The sequence below is a fragment of the Anabrus simplex genome, chromosome 4 (genome assembly GCF_040414725.1).
Source record: "Anabrus simplex isolate iqAnaSimp1 chromosome 4, ASM4041472v1, whole genome shotgun sequence".
Lineage (NCBI taxonomy): Eukaryota > Metazoa > Arthropoda > Insecta > Orthoptera > Tettigoniidae > Anabrus > Anabrus simplex.
The window spans coordinates 101,726,365-101,753,674 of record NC_090268.1 but is presented as its reverse complement, the minus strand read 5'-3'; the positions used below and the strand labels follow the sequence as shown (position 1 = coordinate 101,753,674).

Sequence of the window (27,310 nt, the reverse complement as noted above, 5' to 3'; positions counted from 1 at the left end):
GGCATGTTTTTAAGTAAGGGCCGTTTTGTTGTAGACGCTAATAGTTCACGTACACGTCACAAGAAGTGTGTGCGCCGGCATGCCTCGGGAACAATGGTGCTCAGTTTCAGCTCTGTTGTTAACCTGTACGGTTCTGTTCTGTGCTTGCTCAAACGTTCAAGATTATCGACTCACCCACCCCGTGTGAGGTTCGGTTAGTGATACGGATTTTGTCGGTAAGGAACCTGTCTGCTGCAGACATTTACAGACAGATTTGTGAAGTGAACGGTGCTAATGAGTTAAGGCAAAGTGCGTAAGTGGGAACGAGACTTCAAAGACGGCCGTGACAATGTCCATGATGAGGCCCGCTCTGATCACAGACGATTTGATGGCTTCAGTTGAAGCGAAGATTCATGAGGACAGATGCTTCACAATAACAGCTCTCTCAAACGCGTTTCCTGACAGCCGTGAACTCTTGGTTATAGGAGCAGGCAGCAATTTTCTATGAAGAGGGTCTTCAAAACTTAGTTTTAAGGTATGATAAGCATTTAAACAAACTTGGTGACTATGTTGAAAAATAGAGTAAAATATGTAGAATCTCCAAATGAATGTGGCGTTTCAAAATAGTCTTTCGTTCTGTAATTAATTTCAAATGGCCCTTACTTAAAAAACATGCCTCGTGCCTAGGTATTAATATAAGAAGAGATCTTCTTTGGGGTAATCACATAAATGGAATTGTACAATTTTTTTTTGCTAGTTGCTTTACGTCGCACCGACACAGATAGATCTTATGCCGATGATGGGTTAGGAAAGGCCTAGGAGTTGGAAGGAAGCAGCCGTGGCCTTAATTAAGGTACAGTCCCAGCATTTGCCTGGTGTGAAAATGGAAAAACACGGAAAACCATCTTCAGGGCTGCCGACAGTGGGATTCGAACCCACTGTCTCCCAGATGCAAACTCCTAGCCGCGTGCCCCTCACCAAACGGCCAACTCGCCCGGTGAATTGTACATAAAAGTTACAGATCTAATAAGGATGAAGAAGAGAGGGCATAAGTCACTGGTAGGACATGAATTAGAATATGCTTCCTGTGTAAGGTACCTTCACCATGATTACATGATTTGAGAATTGAAGAAGATCAAAAGGAAAGCAGCATATATGTTCTTCATGATTTTGTGGCAAAAGAGGAGCGTTACGAAAATGTTGAAAACATTGAGCTGGGAAGACTTAAGAGTAAGGAGACCAACAGCTCAACTAAGCAGAATGTTCGAGAAGTCAGCAGAGAGATGGCGTAGAATGATATTGGTAGACAACTAAACTTCAGCAGAATTTTAAAATGAAGATAAAGATGGAATTAAGGATGACAAATTGGGGAAAATAATTGTTTGTAGAAAGAGGAATTGGAATAATTTAACAAAGGAGATGTTCATTATATTTCCAACTTCTTGGAAATCGTTTATGAAAAGGCTAGATAAACAACTGATAGGGAATCTATCACCTGTGCGACAGCCCTAAATTCAGATTAGTGGTGACTGATTGATATCCCAGACAGACATACAAAATCTCTTCCTCTGAATGCAGTGTAGAGTAGCAGCTGTTACTGATGCACGGCGGGGTTGCACAGTACTGATTTTCCCATGTTCTGTACATCATATGGAGTAATAAGGATGTAGAAGAGAGGGCATGTAAGTTTGTGGTAAGACATGAATTAGAATATGCCTCCTGTGTATGGAACCCTCACAAGGATTATGTGATGTGAGAATATGTGAGACCTAGACTCTATATGGAGCTGCAAGATTATTCATATCACCTGTGTATGATGGGTATTTTGTCCAATAAATCTGGCTGTGATGGCTCACATCCTTCATGGTGCTGCAATTTGCAGTGTCTGTGGCAACTACCGTGGTAGTGGTGAATTTTACTGAATTGACTTCAGGTTGTGTTTGAGAGGATAAGACTACCTGAATCTCCGTGTGGGTTTTGTACTTCTCATGGCACAACTGACATGAAGACAACTGCAGGAGAAGTGTAGAGAACAAATGACACCTCTAGTCTTAGTGTTCTATGATTTTGAAAAGGCCTTCGATACAGTTTCTCAAAATTCTATGTGGATGATTTTTAAGTCCTCCGTCCTCTTTGTCTTTTTCCATTTACCATTCCTTCCATAGCATCTACAAGCAGGGAATCTCTCCTCATCCAATGACCATTCCAACTGTGCTTTGTCTTCTTGATTACTTTTAATATATTTCTCTCTTCGCCAACTCTTCTCAAGACTTCATTCTTTACGTTTTCTATCCATTGTATACTTTCCATTCTCCTCCAAATCCACATCTCAAATGCTTCCAGTCTTCTTTCGTCCTCTTTTCTCAATGTCCATGTCTCACCTCCATACAGTGCCACGCTCCACACAAAGCACTTCACAAATCGCTTCCTCTGGTCTCTATCCATGCCCCCACAAAAATGTCTACTCTTCATATTACTGTAAATGCTTCCTTCGCATTGCAATACGAGTCTTCACCTTTCCACTGCACCTCATGTTGTCTGTTATTACACTTCCCAAGTATTTGAATATTTGAAGGCATCCACCTGTTCTATTATTTCCTGCCCTAACTTTATGGTTGTCTTCACTTTTCTTGAGCTTATCACCTTACATTTTGTCTTTTTTCTTATTAATTCTCATTACAAATTCTTCACAGACAGCATTGAGATCTGTTAGCATCGTCATCATAGCTCGTTCACTCTCTGCCAGCAGGACCATGTCATCTGCAAATTGAATACATTCTATTCCCCTACCACCAACTTTCACTCCTCATTTTCCATTCATGCATTTCTGGATAATCTCTTTCAAATACATTTTAAAAAGTATGGGGGAGAGACAGCAGCCTTATCTTACTCCCCTTCCAATTGTGGTTTCCTCTGTCAACTCATTCCCTATCTGCACTCTTATCTTCTGCTGTATATACAGATTCTTAACCAGCCTTCTCTCCTTCCAGTCGACTCCATTCCTGCTTAGAACGTCCATTAACTTTTTCCACTGTACTCTGTCAAAAGCTTTTTTCAGGTCAATGAACACAGCATATATTTCTCTTCCTCTTTCAATGTATATCTCACCTAATGTTCTTAATAGTCCAACTGCATCCTTTGTTCCTTTACCTCTCCTGAAACCATACTGTTGTCTAGCCTTCCATGAAGTCTTTTTTCCAGTACTCTCAGTAATACTTTGGCTGCATGTGTGATCAGACTGATGGTTCTAAAATCTTCACATTTCTTTGAATTCATTTCCTTTTCAATCAGTACCATTACTGATGAAAATCCACAGCCTGTTTCAAGTCATTTGACTGGGTCAGAAATGTAATGAATGAAGCCGCCATCCAGCAGCGAGGATGGGAGGTACCATTACTACTGAAAGAAAATCATCTGGCCATTCACCGCTTTCATATATCTTATTACAGAGATACATTAGTTCTTTCACTCCTTTATTTCCAAGACTCTTAAAAAGTTCTATTGGTAATCCATCAATCCCACTTGCTTTGCAATTCTTCATTTCTTTCACAGCTTTTTCTACCTCCCCTTACACAATGCTGTATCCTTTTTCATCTTCTATTACTCTTGTCTCATCTTCTATTTCGATATAATTTGTTCTTTGATCATACTCATATAGGCACTCTACATACTCTTTCCACCTTTCCCTTACTTCTTCAGGTGTATACACCAATGTGCCATCATTTCTTTCTATTTCCATACTGGTCCTGCTTATCCTCCCTTCAAATAAGTTACCAGTTCTGAAGCTAATTTATACATCACTTCATATTTCTCTTCCTTCTCTAGTTTCTCTATTTCCTCACATCTCTCTTTTATCCATGTCTTCCTTACTTGATCTGTTTCTCTCCTTAATTTGTTGTTCAGTTTTCTGACAGTTCGTTTCCCTTCCTCTGATCCTACATTCTTCCATTTCCTTCTTTCCTCCATCTTGCTCAGCATTGCATTTGTGATCCATTCTTTCCTTATTCTTGCAGATGTCCTTTTCCCAATTGCTACCTCTGCAGAATCTGTGAGGTTTTCTCTCACTTGCACTTTCTTCATTAGAACCTCTATTCCATCTATATATATAAAATAACTTGTCCTGACTGACTGATTCATCATCGCCGAGCCAAAGCTACTGGACATAAAGAAATGAAATTTTGGGGATATATTCACATTAAGATGTAGGTGCTCGCTAAGAGAGAACTTTTGAATATTCCGTCGCTAAGGGGGTGAAAAGGGGGTTGAAATTTTAAAATGAATATCTATATCTCAAAACTTTATAGGTTTACAGATGTAAAAATTGGTATTTAGAATCTTCTTTAAAAATAAGGAAACACATACGTTTTTTTGTTTTCAGAAAATCCCAATAGGAGGGGTGAAAAAGGGTGAAAAAGGGATTGAATGCCTGTAATCAGAATACCGGTACTTATATATCAGAAACTGAAGATATTACAGACCTGAAAATTGGTACTTTTGATCTCTTTTAAAAATAAAGAAACACATATTTTTTTGTTTTTGGAAAATCCAATTAATGGGAAGGTGAAAAGGGGGGTGATTTTTTAAAATGAGAGCATCTATATCTCAAAACTTTTACAGTTTAAAGATGTAAAAATTGGTATTTAGATATTACAGACCTGAAAATTGGTGTTTGGTATCTCCTTTAAAAATAAAGAAAAACGTATTTTTTTGTTTTTGGAAAATCCAATTAATAGGGGGGTGAAATGGGGGTGAATTTTTAAAATGAGTGTATCTATATGTCAAAACTTTTAAAGTTTATATATGTAAAAATTGGTATTTAGAACCTCCTTTAAAAATAAAGGAACACGTATTTTTTTTGTTTTCTGTAAATGCCAATAGGAGTGGTGTAAAAGGGTGAATAATGGGTTGAATGCCTTTAATGAGGATACATATATTTCAGAAACTGAAGATATTACAGAACTGAAAATTTGTGCATGAGATCTCCTTTAAAAATAAAGAAACACGTATTTTTTGTTTTTGGAAAATCCAATTAATGGCGGTTAAACAGGAGTGACAAAGTGGGGTGAATTTTTTGAAAGACTACATCTACAGAATATCTGAGAAACGTAAAATATTACAGACGTAAAAAGTGGGTATTTGGAATCTCCTGTAAATGTAAAGAAACATAGGTGGTTTGTTCTTGGAAACTCCACTTAATGGGAACTAAAAAGGGGTGAAATTTCAAAATGAGAATATCTACAGTATATCTCAAAAACTTAACAACTTACAGAAGTGAAAAATGGTATTTTTTATCTCTATTAAATATAAAGAAACGTGTATTTTTAGTTTTCAGAATTACCACTTGGGTGGAGGGGGCGGTAAAAGTGACTGAAAATGGTGTTGAATTCTTTTAATTAGGCTACTGATATCTCAAAAATGAAGACGTTACAGACGTGAAATTTGATATTTGGAATCCGCTTTAAAAGTAAAGAAAGACGTATTCTCGGAAAATCCAGTGAAAGGGGAGGGGGGAGTGAAAGAATTGAAAAATTAAATGACTTAATTGTATGAGAATACATACATCTAATAAAAACAAAAGTTGTTACAGATGTGAAAATTGGTATTTGGATCTCCTTTAAAAACAAAGAAAAACGCGTTTTGGGGGAGAAACCATCTTGGGGGGCGGGAGTGAAAAGGAGTTGAATTCCTTTCATGATGACACATAAATAAAAAACTGAAGAAGTTAGAGTCGTGATAATTGGTATTTAGAAGATCCTTTACTATTAAAGAAACAAGTATTTTTTGCCGGAAAATTCACTTAGGGGGGAGGAGTGTGAAAGGAAGTGAAAAAAGTGAATTATTTTTATGGGGATACATATATCTCAAAACTGAAGGTAATAGATGTGGACATTAGTGTTTGGAATCTACTTTAAACATAAAGAAACACGCCTTCCTTTAATTTTGGTGTGTGTGTGTGTAAATAAACTTAACGGCGGTGGGGTGTAAAAGGAGGTGAGACCAATTGATTTAACTGTTCATAATGTACTTACAAGGAGCCTCTGTTGCTCAGGCGGCAGCGCGCCGGCCTATCACAGCTGGGTTCCGTGGTTCAAATCCCGGTCACTCCATGTGACATTCGTGCTGGACAAAACGGAGGCGGGACAGGGTTTTCTCCGGATACTCCGGTTTTCCCTGTCATCATTCATTCCAGCAACACTGTCCAATATTTCATTTCATTTGTCCTTCATCGATCATTGCCCCCAGAGGAGAGCTTCGGCAGCCGGCACAATTCCTATTGTCGCCGCTAGATGGGGCTTTATTCATTCCATTCCTGACCCTGTCGAATGACTGGGATGGCTGTAGATTTTCGATGTATTTATTCTGATCATAAACCGATCATTATTAATCTTTCCTGGGGTCATTTTCAACAGCCATCTTTTCCTTCGGAGAACGTTCTTAGATTACAGTAGATTCTCCTGGCATAAAAATAAAAATGTAAACACATTTGAAATAAACGATAGGAATGAGAATGACCATCAAATTGTTCACCTCTATAATAAGGTCAATAATGCACGGAAGTATGTCATTCGTATCGCCAGAAATCCCGCACACTTGCCTACGCGCGACAATGGTGCTGGTCACATTGTCAAAAATGACAATGGCAGCAGATGTCATTTACCGCCAAGTAGCGGTCTTGCATCTTGCTGTGGGGTCCAGAATATCTACTAATAATAATAATAATAATAATTTTCTGGACCGTCGTCAAATGTGCGGACCGCGCTGGAAGCGGGTTCTGGACGGGTAATGACTAAGAATGCAGTCCGGCTGCGGGTTCAGTACCGCCAAGGCACCCAAGATGACACCACGCCTTGATCCATATTAAAAATGCTTATAGGAAAAGATGGCAAAGATTTAGGGACCCAACTGACCGGGTAGAATACCTGGACCTAGCCCAGGAAGTACGAAATCGATTGCTGGAAAAAAGATTGAAAAATGGGAGGAACGTTGCCGTAATCTGTCAGAAAACGATTCAGATCGCGAATTTTGGCGGAATCTCGCAGAAAACGAGTCTGATAGCGGATTTTGGCGGATTATATATCTAAAACAATAAGCATTCAATTATAAATTTCAGTATAATACCGTAGCGAAGCACAGGTATTTTGCTAGTTTTAACATAAATATGTCTTCCAGCTCCTTGTCTTTACCTTTTTCCTTTAGAATTTCTAGGTCAAAATTTTATCTTGGTTTACTCTTTCTCACTTTTTTCAACCGCACGTGCAAATCTCCCACCACCAAGTTGTGATCTGAATCTATATCTGCTCCGGGGTATGCTTTTGCATTGAATATTGAATTTTCACGACCGCATTGTAATCGAAACAGACTTTCAACGTATTAGGTCGTGTTACGTACATGTAGTACATGTTGAAGTGATGTTAAGTACAGAACAAAAATGGCCAGCCGTACACCAGTGGGATCCGAACCCACAACCTCCCGATTCCGCGTCGGTTGCTCTACCAGCACGTACTACATGTACGTAACACGACCTAATATGTTGAAAGTCTGTTTCGATTACAATGCGGTCATGAAAATTCAATATTCATTGACATGCCCCACAACGGGCGACTTAAACGCACTCTACAGTGTGCTAGCAGCAGTGCCAGACCTGTAGCTCAGATCCTTTCAAACAGAACAAAGATGGCCTAGGCCACCATAGCTCAATTGGTAGAGCAACCGACGCGAAATCGGGAGGTTGTGGGTTCGGATCCCACTGGTGTCCGGCTGGCCATTTTTGTTCTGTACTTAACATCTCTTCAACACGTACTACATGTACGTAACACGACCTAATACGTTGAAAGTCTGTTTCGATTATTATTCTTTTGCATTCTTTGGACAGTTTCTGTATCTGTTCTGTATCATGCTATAATCAATTTGATACCGCTCACCATTCAACCTGGATGTCCACGTGTAATGCTGTCTCTTGTGATCTTCTCAATCACAAGCAAGTTTTCTTTGCAGAAATTAACCAACATTTCACCCCTGTTGTTCTTTGTACCCAGTCCGAATTTTCCAACTACTTTTTCTTTTCTTCCTTCACCAACCACTGCATTACAGTCCCCCATTACACTAATGCAGGCACTTCTCTTCTCCTTTACCATGAGTTCTTCAATCTTTTCACAGTATTCCACTACTTCCTCATCCTTGTGTTGGCTTGTTGGCATGTAAACTTGTATTAGAACATCCTTCTTGTCACCCTTTAATTTAATCATCATCAATCTGTCATCTATATAGTTCACCATCAATAATTTGTTTTTTAGCTGTTTTCCTATCATAACTGCCATACTGTTACTACCACCAGTTTCATTTCCTGAATAAAACAACCTGTAGTCTCCACTTTCTACCTCACTACAGCTTCTCCATCTTACTTCACACATTCCTAAGGCATCCAGTCGATTTTTCTTCATCTCCTGTTTCACATTTTCCAGCTTGTCACCTTGTAGCAGTGTTAGAACATTCCATGTTCCAATCCTTATCTTCTCTTCCTTCTTCCTAACCTGCTTTGACCTTCCTTTCTCATCTTCCTTCAACTTATCTTTGGTTTGTCTCATTGTTATCCCCTCCCAGAGATCCGATTGAGGGGAAGTTTTACTTCCAGAATCATTTACACAAAGAGCCATACCGTGTCTTTTCTGGGAAATATAATGTGGTAATATCCTGTTACTTTCCACATAGGCAAGAAGCTGTCCAACCTAATGGGTGATTATCCCATTGTGACCGAAGATGTTCACGGTTCTGGGTTGTCATTTCCTCCAAACCCAACTAGCTGTGGTTTACCCAGCAATACTCGGACAGCTGACTGCAGTGGTTTTCCTCTGGGCGATAGGGTCTCCACATCCCTACACCTGCCTTTGATACAGTTCCTCAAAATCCTATGCAGATGGTTTTTTGGTGCTCTGGATGTCCCGAACATTTTGTTGACCTAATCCAAGCTCACAGTGATGGTATGGTTGGACAGGTGCTGTATCAGAATGACATCTCAGAAGAATTTCAAATCACAAATGGGCTCAAGCAAGGCTGTGTACTTGCACCTACACTTTTTGCCCTGTACCTGGCAGCCATGCTTTATGAGGCAACACCTGCAAACAACACAAGTGTAGAAATTAAATATCAGTTAGGTGGGGGAAGGGAGGGAGAGAGGGTGCTTTTCAACCAGGCCAGACCTCACTCTGAAAGATTACAGAATTTCAATATGCTTCTCCAGCTGACACACCTGAAGAACTTCAACAGTCTGTCATCTGCTTCCAGAGCATATGAATATTTTGGCCTGACTGTTAACATTTAGAAGACCAAAGTGCTTGCTGCTCCTGTAACCAGCATCCCAGACTTTGATATCACCATATCTGGCACAACTCTTGCACCTCAGGAATATTCTCTCAATGCAATGTACCTCTGAGAAGGACATGGAGAACAGAATAAAGGCTGCCTATGCAAGCAGCTTTTGGATGTCTCTCACATCAAGTATGTCAGAACAAACATCTAAGAATTAGCATGATGGTGTACCAATCTGTTGTTATCTCTACGTTACCATACAGATGTGAGACTTGGACCCTACACCACCAAGATATCAAGAAACAGGAATGCTTTCATCAACAAAATATTAGATCCATTATGAACATATAACTAAAGTTGCAATTCTCGAGAAAGCACAGCTTAACAGTATAGAACCATCATAGGTCATCAGCTTAGATGGGCAGGCCACATCCATCATATGAGTGACAGCAGACTCCCTCAGTGAATCTTGGACGGTAAACTCAGCACTGGCAAGAGGACTCGTGGTGCTCTTCTGAAATGATGTAAAGATCAACTTCAATAGACCACGAGAAGAGTACATATAAATCCAATTACTTGGCATACTCATGCAGTGGATCGCAATCATTGGCATACTACTACACCATCTCAGCATCAGTAGTGCATTTTAAGCAGGAACGTCAAAGAAAGGAAGAGTAAACTCGCCAGAGAATAAAACTATGTCAAACACTATGCCCCCCTCCGTTGGATGCAAGAGATAAGAAATGTTCTGATAAGCCGTCAGTGCCACGTCCATCAAGTGGACCAATGAATTACAGAACTGCAGGCGAGAATCGTAAACTCGGAAATGAGTACCGGCTTCCGCCGCCTTGAAATTTGGAACTTATCTTAATGAAGTCCTCACTTATGTATTCCACCATTTGTTATATTTGACAATATTTTTTTAAATGTTAAAAACATTTCTTAACAGACAAAGTAGGAGTCCCCATACTATGAAAAACGTAAAATAAAAAACTATGCGTACTTATTTGATTATTGTTTGGTCGGAGGAGCTATACCAGATGAATGGAGAGTTGCTATAGTAGCCCCTGTGTATAAAGGAAAGGGTGTTAGACATAAAGCTGAAAATTACAGGCCAGTAAGTTTGACATGCATTGTATGTAAGCTTTGGGAAGGCATTCTTTCTGATTATATTAGACATGTTTGTGAAATTAATAACTGGTTCGATAGAAGGCAATTTGGTTTTAGGAAAGGTTATTCCACTGAAGCTCAACTTGTAGAATTTCAGCAAGATATAGCAGATATCTTGGATTCTGGAGGTCAAATGGACTGTATCGTGATTGACCTGTCTAAAGCATTTGATAGGGTGGATCATGGGAGACTACCGGCAAAAATGAATGCAATTGGACTAGACAAAAGAGTGATTGAATGGGTTGCTATATTTCTAGAAAATAGATCTCAGAGAATTAGAGTAGGTGAAGCTTTATCTGACCCTGTAATAATTAAGAGGGGAATTCCTCAAGGCAGTATTATCGGACCTTTATGTTTTCTTATATATATAAATGATATGAGTAAAGGAGTGGAATCGGAGGTAAGGCTTTTTGCGGATGATGTTATTCTCTATAGAGTGATAAATAAGTTACAAGATTGTGAGCAACTGCAACGTGACCTCAAAAATGTTGTAAGATGGACAGCAGGCAATGGTATGTTGATAAATGGGGTTAAAGGTCAGGTTGTGAGTTTCACAAATAGGAAAAGTCCTCTCAGTTTTAATTACTGCGTTGATGGGGTGAAAGTTCCTTTTAGGGATCATTGTAAGTATCTTGGTGTTAATATAAGGAAAGATCTTCATTGGGGTAATCACATAAATGGGATTGTAAATAAAGGGTACAGATCTCTGCACATGGTTATGAGGGTGTTTAGGGGTTGTAGTAAGGATGTAAAGGAGAGGGCATATAAGTCTCTGGTAAGACCCCAACTAGAGTATGGTTCCAGTGTATGGGACCCTCACCAGGATTACCTGATTCAAGAACTGGAAAAAATCCAAAGAAAAGCAGCTCGATTTGTTCTGAGTGATTTCCAACAAAAGAGTAGCGTTACAAAAATGTTGCAATGTTTGGGTTGGGAAGAATTGAGAGAAAGAAGAAGAGCTGCTCGTCCAAGTGGCATGTTCCGAGCTGTCAGCGGAGAGATGGCGTGGAATGACATTAGTAGACAAATAAGTTTGAATGGCGTTTATAAAAGTAGGAAAGATCACAATATGAAGATAAAGTTGGAATTCAAGAGGACAAACTGGGGCAAATATTCATTTATAGGAAGGGGAGTTAGGGATTGGAATAACTTACCAAAGGAGATGTTCAATTAATTTCCAATTTCTTTGAAATCATTTAGGAAAAGGCTAGGAAAGCAACAGATAGGGAATCTGCCACCTGGGCGACTGCCCTAAATGCAGATCAGTATTAATTGATTGATTGATATGCTGAAAGTTGAAAGGGCTCAGGAAGGTTTCAAATTGTGAGTCCCAGATAGCTCTATCAAACTAAAAAAACAGATTTTGAAAAACACTTCTGGCCTAAGTGCAGTTCCAGAAACTGCCTAAATCACTTGTTTCTTTACCGTTTTCCTTGTTATTCAAATCCTTATTTACATAATTCTTTCTGTAATGTGTTCCTTGATTCAATACTCTCAGATGCTTTTTAATTTTTTGAAAAATGTCCACACCGAATGTAGTTATAAGGCCTTAAGCAAAACAATAAACTGACTCACATTAATGCTCGTAGTGGTAGAAAAAGGCAAATTGCTAATTTAATCGGCCGGATTATGATGATTAAGAAAAGGATTGTAATTTTTAGAAATAAAGAATATAATCTCATATTTTATTTACATAGAAATAAGAGCTCACCTTCCTAGGATGTTTTCAACACTGAGTTGCTTGCCTGAAGTGCTAGAATTGTAGATTTTTGTATATGATAAAATTATTTTCCTATTTTCATAAATTTGCATAATATAAGAATTTTAGGATATCTTTTTTATTGATGTCTTTTAAATGGTACATGATGAAGCAGTTCTGTTTTTATTTCCACCAAATTCTACACACCAATATTAGCAGTGTCCACATATTTTGATGTCTGGTAAAATTTTTCAAAACATGATGAAATGAATTTAAATTTCCTTACTTACATTAAATCTCAAACACTGATATATATAAAATATCTAATTACATAAAATATGTACAAATTATGGCAAAACAGTTGGTGTTTTCAAAATCAGCACATTGTTTCACATATGAACCACCTATTTTCATCAAAGCTGGGAAATCCCTCTTGCAGGGAGACTCTGCTGAAAGACCATTATCTAACATTAGTAGGAGCTTTGATAAAAAAAAAAAAAAAAGTAGGACCTGCATATACCAAAAAAGGAAAGCCAGTAAATTTCAGTATCTTTGCCTGCAGAGAAAACCTAACTATGTTGGCTTATACTCCAAAGGAAAATAAAGTCGTGATTCTAATTTCCAGCATCCACGACAGTGATGACATCAACCCGGAATCTGGAGATCCTTCCAAGCTATACATAAGGATGTTCTACAATTCAACTAATTGAGGTGTTGCTGTAGTTGATCAGTATATAAAGTGTTACTCAGTATCATGTCTCTGCAAATAACCGCAGCCTTTGTGGGTGGGGTTAACTTCCAATAGGTAACCAGGGGAACCTGACCCCTACAGAGCGCATCCCCAAGTGGCGGATCCGGGATCCCTATAGTACGTAGGGCTGGTTGAAATACCCAATACAACCCGCGGACCAACAGGTAGCCCAATTCCTGGGGGCTTTAAAATACTGGGACACCCTCACTCCAGGGGTCATAAATATCGAGGGCCCTTGCCCAAGGTTATGGATGAAGACCTCAACAGCATCTACGGTGGAGAAGATGGACTTCTATGGTGGAGATGGGGGAAGGGGCAAACTCGTAGCACCTGTACTCCAGAGGAGCGGCTACAAAAGGCGTCTGACTCCATGTTAGGGGCGGCCTAATTTGAACCTGGCAGAAGGTAACAAAATGCCTTTGGGAGTGGTGAACCCATCGTACAAACAGCCTATAAAATCAGTGCGAGTGAATCAAGGCCTCGGAAAATGCAAGGGCGTCACCCTGAAGTGAGGCGCAGTTCCCGGTGCTCTGAGGGAACTGTGAGAAATTGGCTACCAGACATAACAAGAATTGGTATCATCAATGTCGTGAGTGACTTTGAATGGCAAGGTAGAAGAACTGATCGAGTATATGGAGAAGAAAGACATAGCAATGATGGGAACAAGTGAGACAAAATGGAAGGGGAAAGGTCGAAAAGAATTGAAGAAAGGGTATGGAATATGTTGGAGTGGAGGAAAGATGGCAACAAATGGTGCTGGTGAAATGTGGACAAAATTGACCAGATCAGTGACAGGATAATTAAAGTTAGATTTGGACTTGAGAGTGGAATCAAAGATTTTGTACAGGTTTATGCACCCCAATCGGGGAATGCGGATTAATGTTTAGAAGAGTTTCTAGAAGAACTGAAAAGTTCTATTGAAGACAAAGAGGTTGTAATAATTGGAGACATGAATGCACATGTTGGAACAGACAGACAGGGAAAAGAAGAGATAATTTGCCCCTATAGTTATGGAAACCAAGATGAGAATGATTTGGTAATAGATTTTTATAGAAGGAATGGATTTATCGTTGGCAATACGTGGTTTAGAAAAAAGAACTCACAAGAAATAACTAGATATGGTTGGGGAGATAGAAAGCCAAAGACAATGATTGATCTTATTCTGGTGGAGAAGGAGAAACATAGACAACTGGAAGATGTGACAGCAATGCCAAGAGCAAATTTTGAAGGCGACCATAAAGTGGTGGTAGCCAAATTAAGACTTGGTGAAATAACAAATATAATAGAAAAAAAGGGGGGGAGGGGAAAGGGGATGGAAGTTAAAAGAGAAAGAAATAAGGGAAAAGTTTCAAGAGGATCTGAAGAAAGAAATTTCCAAAGATTATGTGAACAGTGTGGAAGAGAAATGAACATGTTCCAGAAATGGATTTGTAATGTGTGCAGTAAACACCTGTGTATACTATCAGCGAGGAAAAAGGAAAAGGAGACTCCTTAGTGGAACAGCAGGGCAAAGGAAGCAGTTAAAGAGAAATAAATGGCTTGGAGGAAGTGGATAGGCAGCAATAGTACAGAGAATTGGCAGAAATATAAAGAAGCCAAAAAGGTCTGTAAGAAAATAGTACCAGAAGAGAAACGGAAGAGCTGGGAAAGTTTCACAGAAACTTTACAGGATATAAAGGGAAGAAAAAAGGTTTTGTATGGATTGGTGAAGAATAGTTTAAGAATTTTTACAAAATTTGTAAAAAGTGAAACAGGATAGATATTGAAACAAAGAGATGACATACTAAAAAAATTGGAAGAATACTTCTCAGAATTACTAAATATTAAATACAGTGAACTGGTAGATGAGAAGGAGCAAGAAGAAACAATGGGGAAAGAAGAAGAACAAGAAAAGGAGATATCGATGTTAGAAATAGAGGAAGCCATACAAAAGATGAGGAGCAGTAAAACAGCAGGAATGGATGAGGTAACTACGGAAATGATGAATGCAGCAGGACCAATAGGGCTACAGTGGCTGTATAGATTATTTAGAATCTGGAGGAAGAAAGAGATCACAGAAGAGTGGGGAAAGGGTTTAATTATTCTGCTATTTAAAAAAGGTGATAAAAAGGAATGTAATAACTACAGAGGGATCACCCTTATTGCCCATGTAGCTAAGATATTTGAGGAAGTATTGGAAGAAAGACTGAGGAGGAAGCTAGAAGGACAAATGGAAGAACAGTATGGTTTTAGGAAAGACAGATCAACGTTTGACCTGATCTTTACATTAAGACATATGATGGAGAAAAGATGGGAGTTTGGAAAAGACATTGTTACATCCAGAGACTAAATGGAATGCACCCACCAGATTTTGTACTCTTTGGTTTTGAGAACAGTTTTTGTTTTTGTACAAGAAATAACGATGTAAATAAAGTTTTAAGTTTGTGGAAAATAATAAAAGTCATCACCTGTGTGACTATCAGACGAATTCCGTATTATCGGGTAGATTTTCGGGTTCGACGTAACATTAGTGGTGATCGTGACAGGACATGAACAAAGCAGTAATTTGAAATGGATAAGTTGACTAAATCGCGAAAACCAATATGTGCGATGTTCACGAAAACATACGATGTGGTGATGGCGGAAACAGACCCCAACAAGGTAAGATTGCATTTTACTAAACTAGAATGACTAGAAAATGAACTCAAGGATACCGATGAGAAAATATTAGAAGTGCTTCTCGACGACAGTGACGAAGAACGATACACAAATGAATACGACAAAGTGAATGAATATCGTGATAAAGTAGATGAAGCTCGTCAGAGAATGGAGTGTGTTGTATTAACACAACGTACAAATGAAGGAAATCAAATATCGAGTGATGGTTTCGTAGGTTTCTCACAGAAAAAGCTAACTGCCGAAAATCGAACTTCGAAAATTTTCCGGAGAGGTTAGGGACTGGTTCGGGTTTTGGAGTCAGTTTCGTCGAATTCATGACGACTCAGACATAGAAAAGGAAGATAAATTTCAATATTTGATCCAATGTACTGTTGAAGGAAGTAGAGCTAGGGAGGTGGTAACTAGTTTCCCTCTAACAGCTAAAAATTATGATAGTGCAGTTCAGTGCCTTAAAAGTAGATTTTGAAAAGAAGAATTACTCGTAGAATTTTATGTTCGTGAACTACTTGGACTTGTGATTCAAAATGTTTCTTCAACACAAAGACTAACTCTCCTAAAGCTCTATGATCGCTTAGAATCCCACCTTCGATCCCTTGAATCTCTGGGCATGACTGCTGACAAGTACGCAGCATTCTTGTTTCCGTTAGTTGAGTCATCTCTACCAGAAGACCTGCTGAGAATATGGCTTAGAAGTTCTGTCCATCACCCTGTTAGTGACTCTACCGAGGATTTATACTGTGACAAACTCTCGCAACTGATTGTATTCCTCAAGAATGAAGTGGAAGGTGAACAGAGGGTAACACTTGCCCAAGGAGGATTTAATACAACAAATCAGAAGCCTACAAAGCAGAAACCTAGGTTAAACGAAGTGGAAAACATGGCCACTGCTAGTAGTCTGTTCACAGGAGACATTAAAGATCTTGGAAATGTATGTGTATTCTGCAGAAAATCTCATGAGAGCAAAGAGTGCTTCAGGGCACAGAAGATGACTCTAGTGGAACGAAAGAATATTTTGATGAAAGCAGGGTATTGTTTTCAGTGCTTGAAACCTGGTCATGTTGCCAAGATCTGTAAGGGTAATGTACTGTGTCACTTCTGTGGAAAGAAACATGTTATTCTGATGTGCCCAACATTACCTTCAAATATTTCCAAAGAAAATGTGGATGAAACACAAGACGAAAAGGAAGGTGCCAGTGCTACCTTGGGTAACCAAAACTGTAGTCAGGATGTTCTTCTGCAGACCTTGTTGGTGAAGATCACAGAAAGAAAAGGGGATCGGGTAGTAAGAGCACTCATAGATAGTGGATCACAACGATCATACATATTAAAGAAACTGGTAGATACCATCGGACTGGAACCGTCGGGATCTGAAAACATGATTCATGCTCTGTTTGGAGGAACTGAATCAAAAGAGTATCTACATTTTAATTATCAAATACAGTTGAGCAGTTTAGATGGCAGGTACACACGTAAGATCCCTGTATTGGATCAACCGATTATTTGTGGTACTGTCCCTAGAATCCAAAGTGGTCCTTGGATGAGAGAACTCGAAAAAAATAGAATCTTTCTCTCTGATTCTGGAGAAGGGACGCCTGAAATTGAACTTCTTTTAGGAGCGGACACCTACGGAACACTTCTCACTGGAAGAATAAAAAACATGGAATGTGGACCAGTGGCTGTTGAGACTCGACTTGGGTGGGTTGTTATGGGGAGGCTATCTCTGAACAGTCTCTCAGACTCATCCAGTATGGTGGTATCGTCGATGTTGACTTTGAACACTGCAATCACTGATTTATGGAAGTTGGACACCCTGGGAATTAGGGATCCTGCTGAGAAGACATCGAAGAAAGAAATAGAAATGGCTACCTTGGATCATTTTAAGAAGACTGTCTCAATCGACGAGGAAGACCGTTACGAAGTCCATCTACCATGGAATGAGGTATCTGAGGAGCTCCGCGACAATTTGGAAATTGCTGAGAAGAGGTGCAGGACAACAACTAACAAACTGTTGAGTAGCAACAAGTATCACGAATACAATGTTGTGTTTCAGGATTGGCTTCAAGAAGGGGTGATTGAAGAGGTACCCTTTCAAGACCTTGAGAATAAATGTCACTATTTACCTCACAGAGGTGTATTCAAAGAAAATTCAACCACACCGTTAAGACCCGTATTTGATGCTTCTTGCAGGGGGAAGGAAAGTCCATCTCTGAATGAGTGCCTGGAGAAAGGACCAAATCTGCTGGAACAAATTCCACCTATTCTGATCAGGTTTCGCCGTCATGAAATTGGAGTAATTTCGGACATAAAAAGGGCCTTTCTGCAAATTTCTATTGCTCCTTCAGACAGAGATTTCTTGAGATTCCTATGGTGGGAGGATTCCTCCATGAAGAAATTCAAGATATTCCGACATCGACGAGTTGTATTTGGGCTCAAGTGTAGTCCATTCTTGTTGGGTGCTGTTCTTGATCTCCATTTAGAAAACAGCCCTCCTGAACTGCAAGAAACAGCACAACTATTAAAAAGCTCATTCTATGTCGACAACTGCGTAATATCCCTTCATTCAGAGGAGGATACGACCCAATTTGTTGAGAAATCTATGAAACTACTTTCAGGAGCCAGATTTGAACTACGTGGCTGGGAATACACCTCAAGGGGAAAAGAGAATACGTTTGAGAAGATTTCTCCTGTTCTTGGATTATTATGGGACAAGGAAGACGATGTATTGTACTGTGATGTGAGGCCTCAAAATGAGACTGGATGTGTTACATGAAGAAAAATCTTGTCATCTGCTCAGAGGATTTTTGATCCCATTGGTTTTTCATGTCCTCTGACCTTATTCCCTAAACTTCTCATTCAGGATAGCTGGAATTCGAAGATGGGGTGGGATGATCCATTGCCAGAAGATGTACAGAAGAAGTTTAGAAAATGGGAAGCTGAAGTTTGGCGACTCTCTGAAGTGAAAATACCGAGACATTTCGTAGTAAGCAGGTCTGAACAAACCTGGAGTTTACATACATTTTGTGATGCCAGTCGGAGTGCTTATGCTGCAGCTGTCTTCATACGAAGCTGTGCCGGTACTGAAGGGATTGTTTCTGTTCAGCTGGTCATGGCAAAGACAAGAGTTTCACCACTGAAGGAAATTTCAATGCCGCGATTGGAGCTCCTGGCTTGCTGTATTGGTAGTCGACTAGCAAACTTGGTCAGAGAAAGTCTGAACTTGAACATCTCCGAGTTTTATTGGACAGACTCTTCAGCGGCATTGTATTGGATCAAGAGAGATGAGTCGTGGGGAGTATTTGTGAACAATCGAGTGAAGGAGATTAGATCTCTGACGAGACAAGAAGACTGGAGGCATGTTCCTGGGGAGCAGAATCCAGCTGACCTTCCATCTCGAGGCTGTTCCGTAGAAGTTCTGATAGACTCCAAATGGTGGGAGGGGCCCCACTGGTTGAAGTTGGCAGAAGGGGAATGGCCGACATCAGAAGTCAACGTGGATGATGACATCATCAAACAAGAGAGAAGAAAAATATCTCCATCACTGATCAATTCCTCAGCAGAGAATGGAGATGCCTGGTACTTAAGAAGATTTTCCAAGTTTTTTCAAATTGTCAGGCTCATAGGATGGATACTGCGATTTGTTGGAAAATCATTGAAACGTAGCAGTTGTGAAAGTGGGGGTGATCTCTCTGCTTCAGAACTAGCACAGGCGGAGAGAAGGCTCCTGCGTCTTGTCCAGACAGGGGTTCTGGAAGAAACTGAAAGACGACGACTGAACTCCCTTTGCACCTTTGTGGACCAAGATGGTCTTCTGAGGCTGAAGACTAAAATTGTTCAAAGAGAAGATGAGGAAAATTTTAGATATCCCATTCTTCTGCCTTCCAGTCACAAACTTGTAGAGATTCTAATCAGAGACTACCACATACAACGCAGGTGTTGGGGTGTTACTTAGAATATTAAGGGAAGAATACTGGATCTTAAGAGGTCGGAAGACAGTACGAAGGGTGATCACAAAATGTGTCAAATGTCGACGATTTGAGTCAAAGAAAATTGATGTAGAACCTGCTCCATTGCCAGAAGATAGAGTGAAAGATTCGTCCGTCTTCGAGGTCAGTGGGGTTGATCTTGCTGGGCCGCTGATTTTAAGGGGTGGAGAGAAAGCTTGGATTTTGTTGTTTACTTGTGCTGTGTATCGAGCTGTACATATTGATCTGGTGTTAAACATTTCCACAGAAGCATTTCTTCAAGGACTTAGACGATTTATTGCAAGGCGGGGACGACCCAGAGTTATATACAGTGACAATGGGACCAACTTCACAGGAGCTGTGAATTCCTTTGACTCTTTGGACTGGCATAAGATAAAAGAGGAAACATCTTCAAGGAGGATCCAGTGGAAATTCATTCCACCCACGGCTGCTTGGTGGGCGGATGGTGGGAGAGGATCATTCAAATGGTCAAGAAGTTGTTGAAGAGGACATTGGGAAGAGCCTCTCTCACCTACGAAGAGGCTTTGACTGTCTTATGCGATGTGGAGTCTGTGGTAAATTCTAGGCCTTTGACGTACCTGTCTGAGGATCCAAGCGACTTAGTGCCACTGACTCCTGCAATGTTCCTGCAGGACAACCGGTCGATTGGAGTCCCTGATCTGGATTGCCTTGACAAGACTGATCTCAGAAGACGGGCCAAGTACCTGCAGCGTTTACGGGAGGAATTGAGAAAAAGGTTCCGTGATGATTACCTGAGCCTTTTAGTACATCCGCAAGTTAAAGGAAAGTGTCGAAGGATGCTAAAGATTGGTGACATTGTGTTAGTAGGCTCTGATCAAAGGAAAAGACTCGATTGGCCTTTGGGTAAAGTGATTGAGATGTTTCCTGGTAAAGATGGTAACACAAGAGTGGTTCGAGTGCAGACTGCTGGACGGGACATCATCAGGCCCATTCAACGTTTGTACCCACTGGAGATTATTTCATCGCAGGATACCTTACACGTGGAAGATGATGGAGATAATGAGCAAGAAAGTGTTATTTCTGCTGTAAAAGATGAAGTGAAAACGAAAAGTGGACGTTTGGTGAAACTCCCTGCACGATATAGGACTTAAGTTTTGTGATAAGTTCTTGTCTTGTTAAACTGTGAAGGTGAAATGACTGTCAGATTATTTTATTGGTTCATTTTGGTTTTCTGTTAACAGGGGAATAAAGAAAACCAAAAGGTGGGAGGTATGTTACATCCAGAGACTAAATGGAATGCACCCACCAGATTTTGTACTCTTTGGTTTTGAGAACAGTTTTTGTTTTTGTACAAGAAATAACGATGTAAATAAAGTTTTAAGTTTGTGGAAAATAATAAAAGTCATCACCTGTGTGACTATCAGACGAATTCCGTTTTATCGGGTAGATTTTCGGGTTCGACGTAACAGACATAGTGATGACATTTATTGACATTGAGAAAGCTTCTAACAGTGTGCCCAGACAGTTGGTTTGGGATACATTAAGGAAAAAAGCAAGTTAACAGAGTGGAAGTGCAAATGATAAAAGCTATGTACAAAAATTGTGTTAGTAGTGTGAAGACTAGCATAGGAAAAACAAAATGGTTTAATGTTGAAACTGGTCTTCGACAGGGAAGTGTACTATCCCCCATACTTATCATCATAGTCATGGATGAAATTCATAAGAACATTAAACAGAGATTGGGAAGACAGGCAACAAAAGCCATATTGTTCGCAGATGATATAGTGATATGGGGTGAGGATGAAGGGAAGTGCAAAAACAAGTAGATGTACGAAATCAAGAGACAGAAAAATTTGGGATGAAAGTAAGCACAGAGGAAAGTAAAACAATAGTGATGGCAAGGGGAAGGAAGAGGAAAGATAAAACTAAATGGTAAAATTCTGGAAGTGGTAAAAAGTTTCATGTACCTGGGAAGTGTGATCCCAGAAGATGGAAAGATAATTGAGGAAATTGGGAAAAGAATACCACAAGCAAACAGCTTCTACCAGCATGTAAGGGGTATTTTATGGAATTAAGATATCCCAAAGAAATGTAAGAAAGTGTTATATTCAACCTATTATGAAAACATATTAACCTATGCAGCTGAATCGTGGACTACAACAAACCAAGAGGAGAGTAGAATACAGGCAGCGGAGATGAAATTCCTAAGAGGTATCGAGGGCAAGACCAGAAAGGATAGAATTAGAAATGAAGAGATAAGGAAAAGGACAGGAATCTTGAAACTTCAAGACAGGATAAAAACAACAAAGCTAAAGTGCTATGGGCATACGATGAGACTGGGAGAAGAGAGAGTGCAAAAAAAAAAAAAAAAAGCTTTTTCAGAGAAGTTAACAGGAAAGAAACTACGAGGAAGACCTCGAAAGTGGTGGACAGATTCAGTGTGGGAGTGCATAGAGAAGAGGGGAGGAAAACCAAAAGATGTACTTAAAAAAGGAGAAGAGTGGTGGAGAGACAGGCAGTGATGGAGGTCCTTGATTCACAACCCGACCTGGGAAACTGGAAACGGGAAATGAAGATGATGACTCAGTTTCATGTACAAGCAACAGTTGGAGAATGACTTTGTTTTTACTATCTTGAACATTACATTATTAATTCGTATATTATTTACAAGCATGCAAAGGTAACTTTGACATTCAGATGCGTAATTATTCGAAAGAACTGAGCCAGCAGTTATGAGTGAGATATTTGCAAGAATGCAATGTAATTGGAATTCACCCTACACGGCTAAAATGAAATATTCCCCAAATGTTAAGACTGCTTGAACAGGAGCCCTCTGCAATTCCACAAGAACTAGAAGGACCTGGAAGATGTGCCTACTGCAACTGGAAAAAGACCAACAGAAAAACCAAGACTAAATGATGACACAGAATGAATGTCAGTTCTTTAACACCGATCTTTATATTGTTAAAATACCTTTGAACATTATGATTTGGTTCAAAATTATTTACCAGTTTTTAATTAAATTGTGCTATTTTGTCATGACCCAGTCTAAAACACCACGCATCCTCTTCAGGGTTAAGGCCGTATGTCCTTCCTGACACCAAATGAATTTTCAAGTTAAAATTTTAACACAAGAAATACTGGAATTCAAACTTCATCATCCAGGTAATATGCCAGCAACTAAGCCATTAAATTATCCTACAATAATAAAATGCAATGGACTCAAATACAGCTTCAAGTACCATCAATCTCAGCTGAGTCTGAACACCTATTTTTGGAACATAAGGACAATTAATTGACTGCAACACTCAGGATAATATGTACCGGGTGGTCCACCAGCCCCTTGTGATCCAGATTTATGCTTCCCTTCACATTTACTACAATTCTGAAAGACATCAGTCCCTCTCCCTAAACTAGGGTAATGTAACGGGATGTGTGTTTATGGGCTAGAAGATAGCAGGATTCATGAGCGCAGCTATTAATTCATTATGGGTACCTCGAATGAACCCGTAAAACGCCAGTACAGATACATAGAACACGAACTTTAAAACAGACGGTGAGAGCACAGACTGGGAGCATGGTACTGTGTAGACTAGGAAGTAGGCACCGTAGGTCAAGTGTCGTAGCAGCTCACATGATAAGCAGGCGGACAGTGGACAGTGCTCGAGGTAGGAGGTTCGAATCCCACATAAGAACTTAGATTTTTAACAGCCAGTTGCGTGGGATAGCCGGCCCAGTGGTGTAGGGGTAGCGTGGCTGTCTCTTACCCGGAGGCCTCGGGTTCGATTCCCGGCCAGGCCAGGGATTTTTACCTGGACCTGAGAGCTGGTTCGAGGTCCACTCAGCCTACGTGATTAGAATTGAGGAGTTATCTGACAGTGAGATAGCGGCCCCGATCTAGAAAGCCAAGAATAACGGCCGAGAGGATTCATTGTGCTTACCACACGGCACCTCGTAATCTGCAGGCCTTCGGGCTGAGCAGCGGTCGCTCGGTAGGCCAAGGCCCTTCACGGGCTGTAGTGCCATGGGGTTTGGTTGGTTTGGTAGTTGCCTGGGATGTGGTAAGATTGCATACTTGACAGCTTCCAAGGACTGAATGGTTTATTTGACCCTATAAAAACCGTATGTGTCGCTGCATTGGGTATGGTGCCAAATTGGACGAGGTTGAGGAGATGATGGTCTCTGACCAATTAGCTACGTTGCACATGTTCCAAGCTTCGTAGAAGGTATGCCCCATTGCAATGATAACATGCGATCACAGGTAAGTATATAGCTGCGCGAACTCCCCTCCTTCGAAGCTAATCACAACACAAAGGTTATTCACTGCCTCATGATGTATTCCAGCAACAAGTATGTGGATATGTTACTTATCTATGGCGAAGCTAGACGGAATGCATACCAGGCACAATGCCTGTACCAAGAACACTATCCCAATAGACGACAACCAATGGTCATGACATTTCGGAGTGTGGAAAGATGCCTGCGGGATACTGCAACCCTGGGAAGGACACAGCCTGTTCGAGATCATCCCGTGACATCTACTGACAATGAAGAGGTCATGTTTGATGCTATCCGGCGTAACCCTCATACTACCACACGGGCCACTGCACAGGAGATGAACATCAGCCAAGTGTCGGTTATACGGATCCTGCACACCCACCGGTTTCACCCGTACCACTTGCACTTACACCAGGAGCTCCATGGTCATGATTTCGATGCCCAAGTGGCGTTCTGTCAATGGCTCCTACAGCATATGGACACTGATCCTGCTTTCTAGTGACTCTCTTATTTACGGACGAAGCACGATTCCACAACAACGGAACTGTTAATCGCCACAATATGCATTACTGGTGTGTAGATAATCCCAATTGGGTGCGACAGACAGCTTTTCAGGTACAGTAGGGCATGAATGTATGGTGTGGACTCATGTGTGATCACCTCATTGGTCCCCATTTCTTTGAAGGCCATCTGACCAGCCAACGCTATCTGTGGTTTCTCCAAGATGAACTACCACCGTTTTTGGAAAATGCCACTCCTTGAACGCTGCAGGATGTGGTTTCAACATGATGGAGATCCATCCCATGCGACGGTGTTAGTCTGGAAATATCTCCACACAACATATCCTGATAAACAGAGAGGAAGTGGAGGACCTATCCTCTGGCCCGCCAGATCGCCAATCTTACGCTCCTGGATTTTTTTTCTGCTGGGTCATGTAATACAACTGGTGCATGCACAGAAGCCAGTCAGTCCTTGTCATCATAGACAGCTCATCACCGAGGCATGCCGATCCATTTTGCCAGAGATGTTGCAACGGGCCACACATTCCTTACAACATCGCACGCAGCTCTGTATTGACCACGAAGGCTGTCAGTTCGAGCAGGTCCTGCGTTAAAAGACATGGATAACTGAAATCCTATCACGTGTTTCCTAGCCTCTATCAACCCAGCTCCTACTTCAGCCTTTTACAGGGCCAAATAAACAAATCAGTCTGTAAAAAATACCAGTATTAAGTATACAACTTTGCCACATCCCAGGCAACTGGCTTAAAAAAAATACTTGCATGGGACTTAAACCTTTTAACCCTCGAGCTCTGTCAACTATCTCACATCCCTCTGCGCATTAGTCATGTAAGCTACTGTGACACTTGTCCAACGGCGCCCACTTCCCAGCCTATACTGAGCACAGACTAACATTTCCACATCCTCGTCCAACCCAGTATCATACCCAATGCAACGATACATACGGTCTTTTACAGGGTCAAATAAACAAACCGGTCCTTGGAAGCTATCAAGTATGCAACCTTACCACATCCCAGGCAACTGGTTGTAAAAAAAATTCTTACATGGGATTCAAAGCTCCTGCCTCGAGCATTGTCCACTATCACATACCTCCCCGCCCGCTTACCACGTGAGCTACTGCGACACCTGACGCACGGCGCCCACCTCCTGTTTTAAACTATGTGTTCTATGTATCTGTACTCGTTTTACAGGTTCATTCGATGTACCCATAATGAATTAAAATTGGCGCTCATGATTCCTAATGTCTTCTAGCCCATAAACACACATCTCGTTATATTACCCCGGTTTAGGGAGAGGGACCGATGTCTTTCAGAATTGTAGTAAATGTGAAGGGATGCATAAAACTGGATCGCAAGAGGCTGGTGGACAACCTGGTATAATATGCAAGTCCATTTGACACTCCACGTCATACGATGTTGGCATATAAAAGATCTCTGGTGACACATTTGGTGTTTCGCCCAGAAAATTAATTAAATCTCAGCCATAGACACCCAAGAGAGTTTCAGTTTACCCGGACTGCCATCTAGTAGACCTATAGTAAAGCAGAACGTCGAAATTGATGAGCAGACAGCCAGATGGCTTCAAATTGGAATGTCTGCACATAGTAGCTGAGGCCATACAATTATTATTAGTATTATGATTATTATTACTATTATCATCATCATCATTTACTCTTATCCGGATGCAATTTGATCAAGGCAGCTACTGCACTCCCGCAAAAATAGTGGCACCGCTCAAAAAATGTGATTTTTCAATTGACATGCACCATATGCAAAATAAAATCACTCTTTAGATCTAGAAAATACATACGTGTAACTTCTTTCTTTCTTGCAAAAAAACACAAATACTGTTATACTACTTTAGCATACTGAACATTATCAGTCAAGAATACTGACACTTCTTAGTTGTGATTTATTTAATTGAAATTGTGTAAATTTGATGTAATGTATATTTTATCATGCAGAAATACTCTCATAAAATATTGTCTTTGTAGACCACAAGTAGGGCAAGGTATGCCCCATTGCAATGATAACAACATGCGATCGCAGGTAAGTATATAGCTTAGTTTCTCGGAAACGGTCATTTTTGAGTTGTGTCGACTCTTGTGGAGGTGCGGTATGGTTCTTCACTACTTTATTCTAGTTCATCACTCTTCATCCATTATCATATTCCAGACAAGGTTCAACTGTCCTATGCTCTTCATAATGATATTTCTACATTTATGTTCCATTATCTTTCTTTCATCAGACTTTCATTCAGAGGACAGTTTTGTATGAAAATCCACAGCCTGCTTCTAGTCATTCGAGCGGGTCTGGAATGGAATGAATGAAGCCCCCATCTAGCAGCAAGGATAGGAATTGTGCCGGCTACCAAAGCCTGTCACACTCCTCTGGGGCAATGATTAATGAATGGCAGATGAAAAAAAATGATATTGGAGTGTGTTGCTGGAATGAAATATGACAGAGTAAACCAGAGCACCCAGAGAAAAACCTGTCCCACCTCCGCTATGTCCAGCACAAATCTCACATGGAGAGACTGGACACACAGTTTTCTATAAATGAACAAAATTTCCAAAATGTCAATACTTCCAATCCTTTTTTTCCACATTATTTTTTATAATAACATGGGTTCCACTTGTCTTCCATTCATCTAAACAAATAGTTCTTGTACTTACATTTTTCAAACTCTCCTTGGTATTCTTCTGGCACATAGAATGTACTTATGATTCCTCTACAATGCAGCAGGCATTGTCATACTTGAATGAGTCCAATGTCACTACGTCAAATCCAGCCTGCAATAAGAAAGCATGTCAGCTGCAAAGATAAACGTACATTAACTGGCAAAAAAAGTGAAACACTATCTATTTAAGACAAAATTTAATGTTAGTCCATTTGAAACATGGTAAAAATTAAATATTATTACATTACAATAATATGGATGTGTTAGGCTTAGCAAGTCAGCCGAAGAGTTTTCGTATGTCTTGCTTGCAATTTAAGAATGAGTC

The 27,310-nt window shown here is 40.3% G+C and overlaps 1 long non-coding RNA gene across 1 annotated transcript in view; it reads right to left on the bottom strand.

Moving 5' to 3' along the window:
- Positions 1–27,310, bottom strand: part of LOC137500406 (uncharacterized) — a 132,086-nt gene that overhangs the window by 71,126 nt on the left and 33,650 nt on the right. Inside the window, exon 2 of the long non-coding RNA XR_011018030.1 lies at positions 26,981–27,097. This is a non-coding gene — a long non-coding RNA (uncharacterized lncRNA). The remainder of the gene's footprint in view (positions 1–26,980; positions 27,098–27,310) is intronic.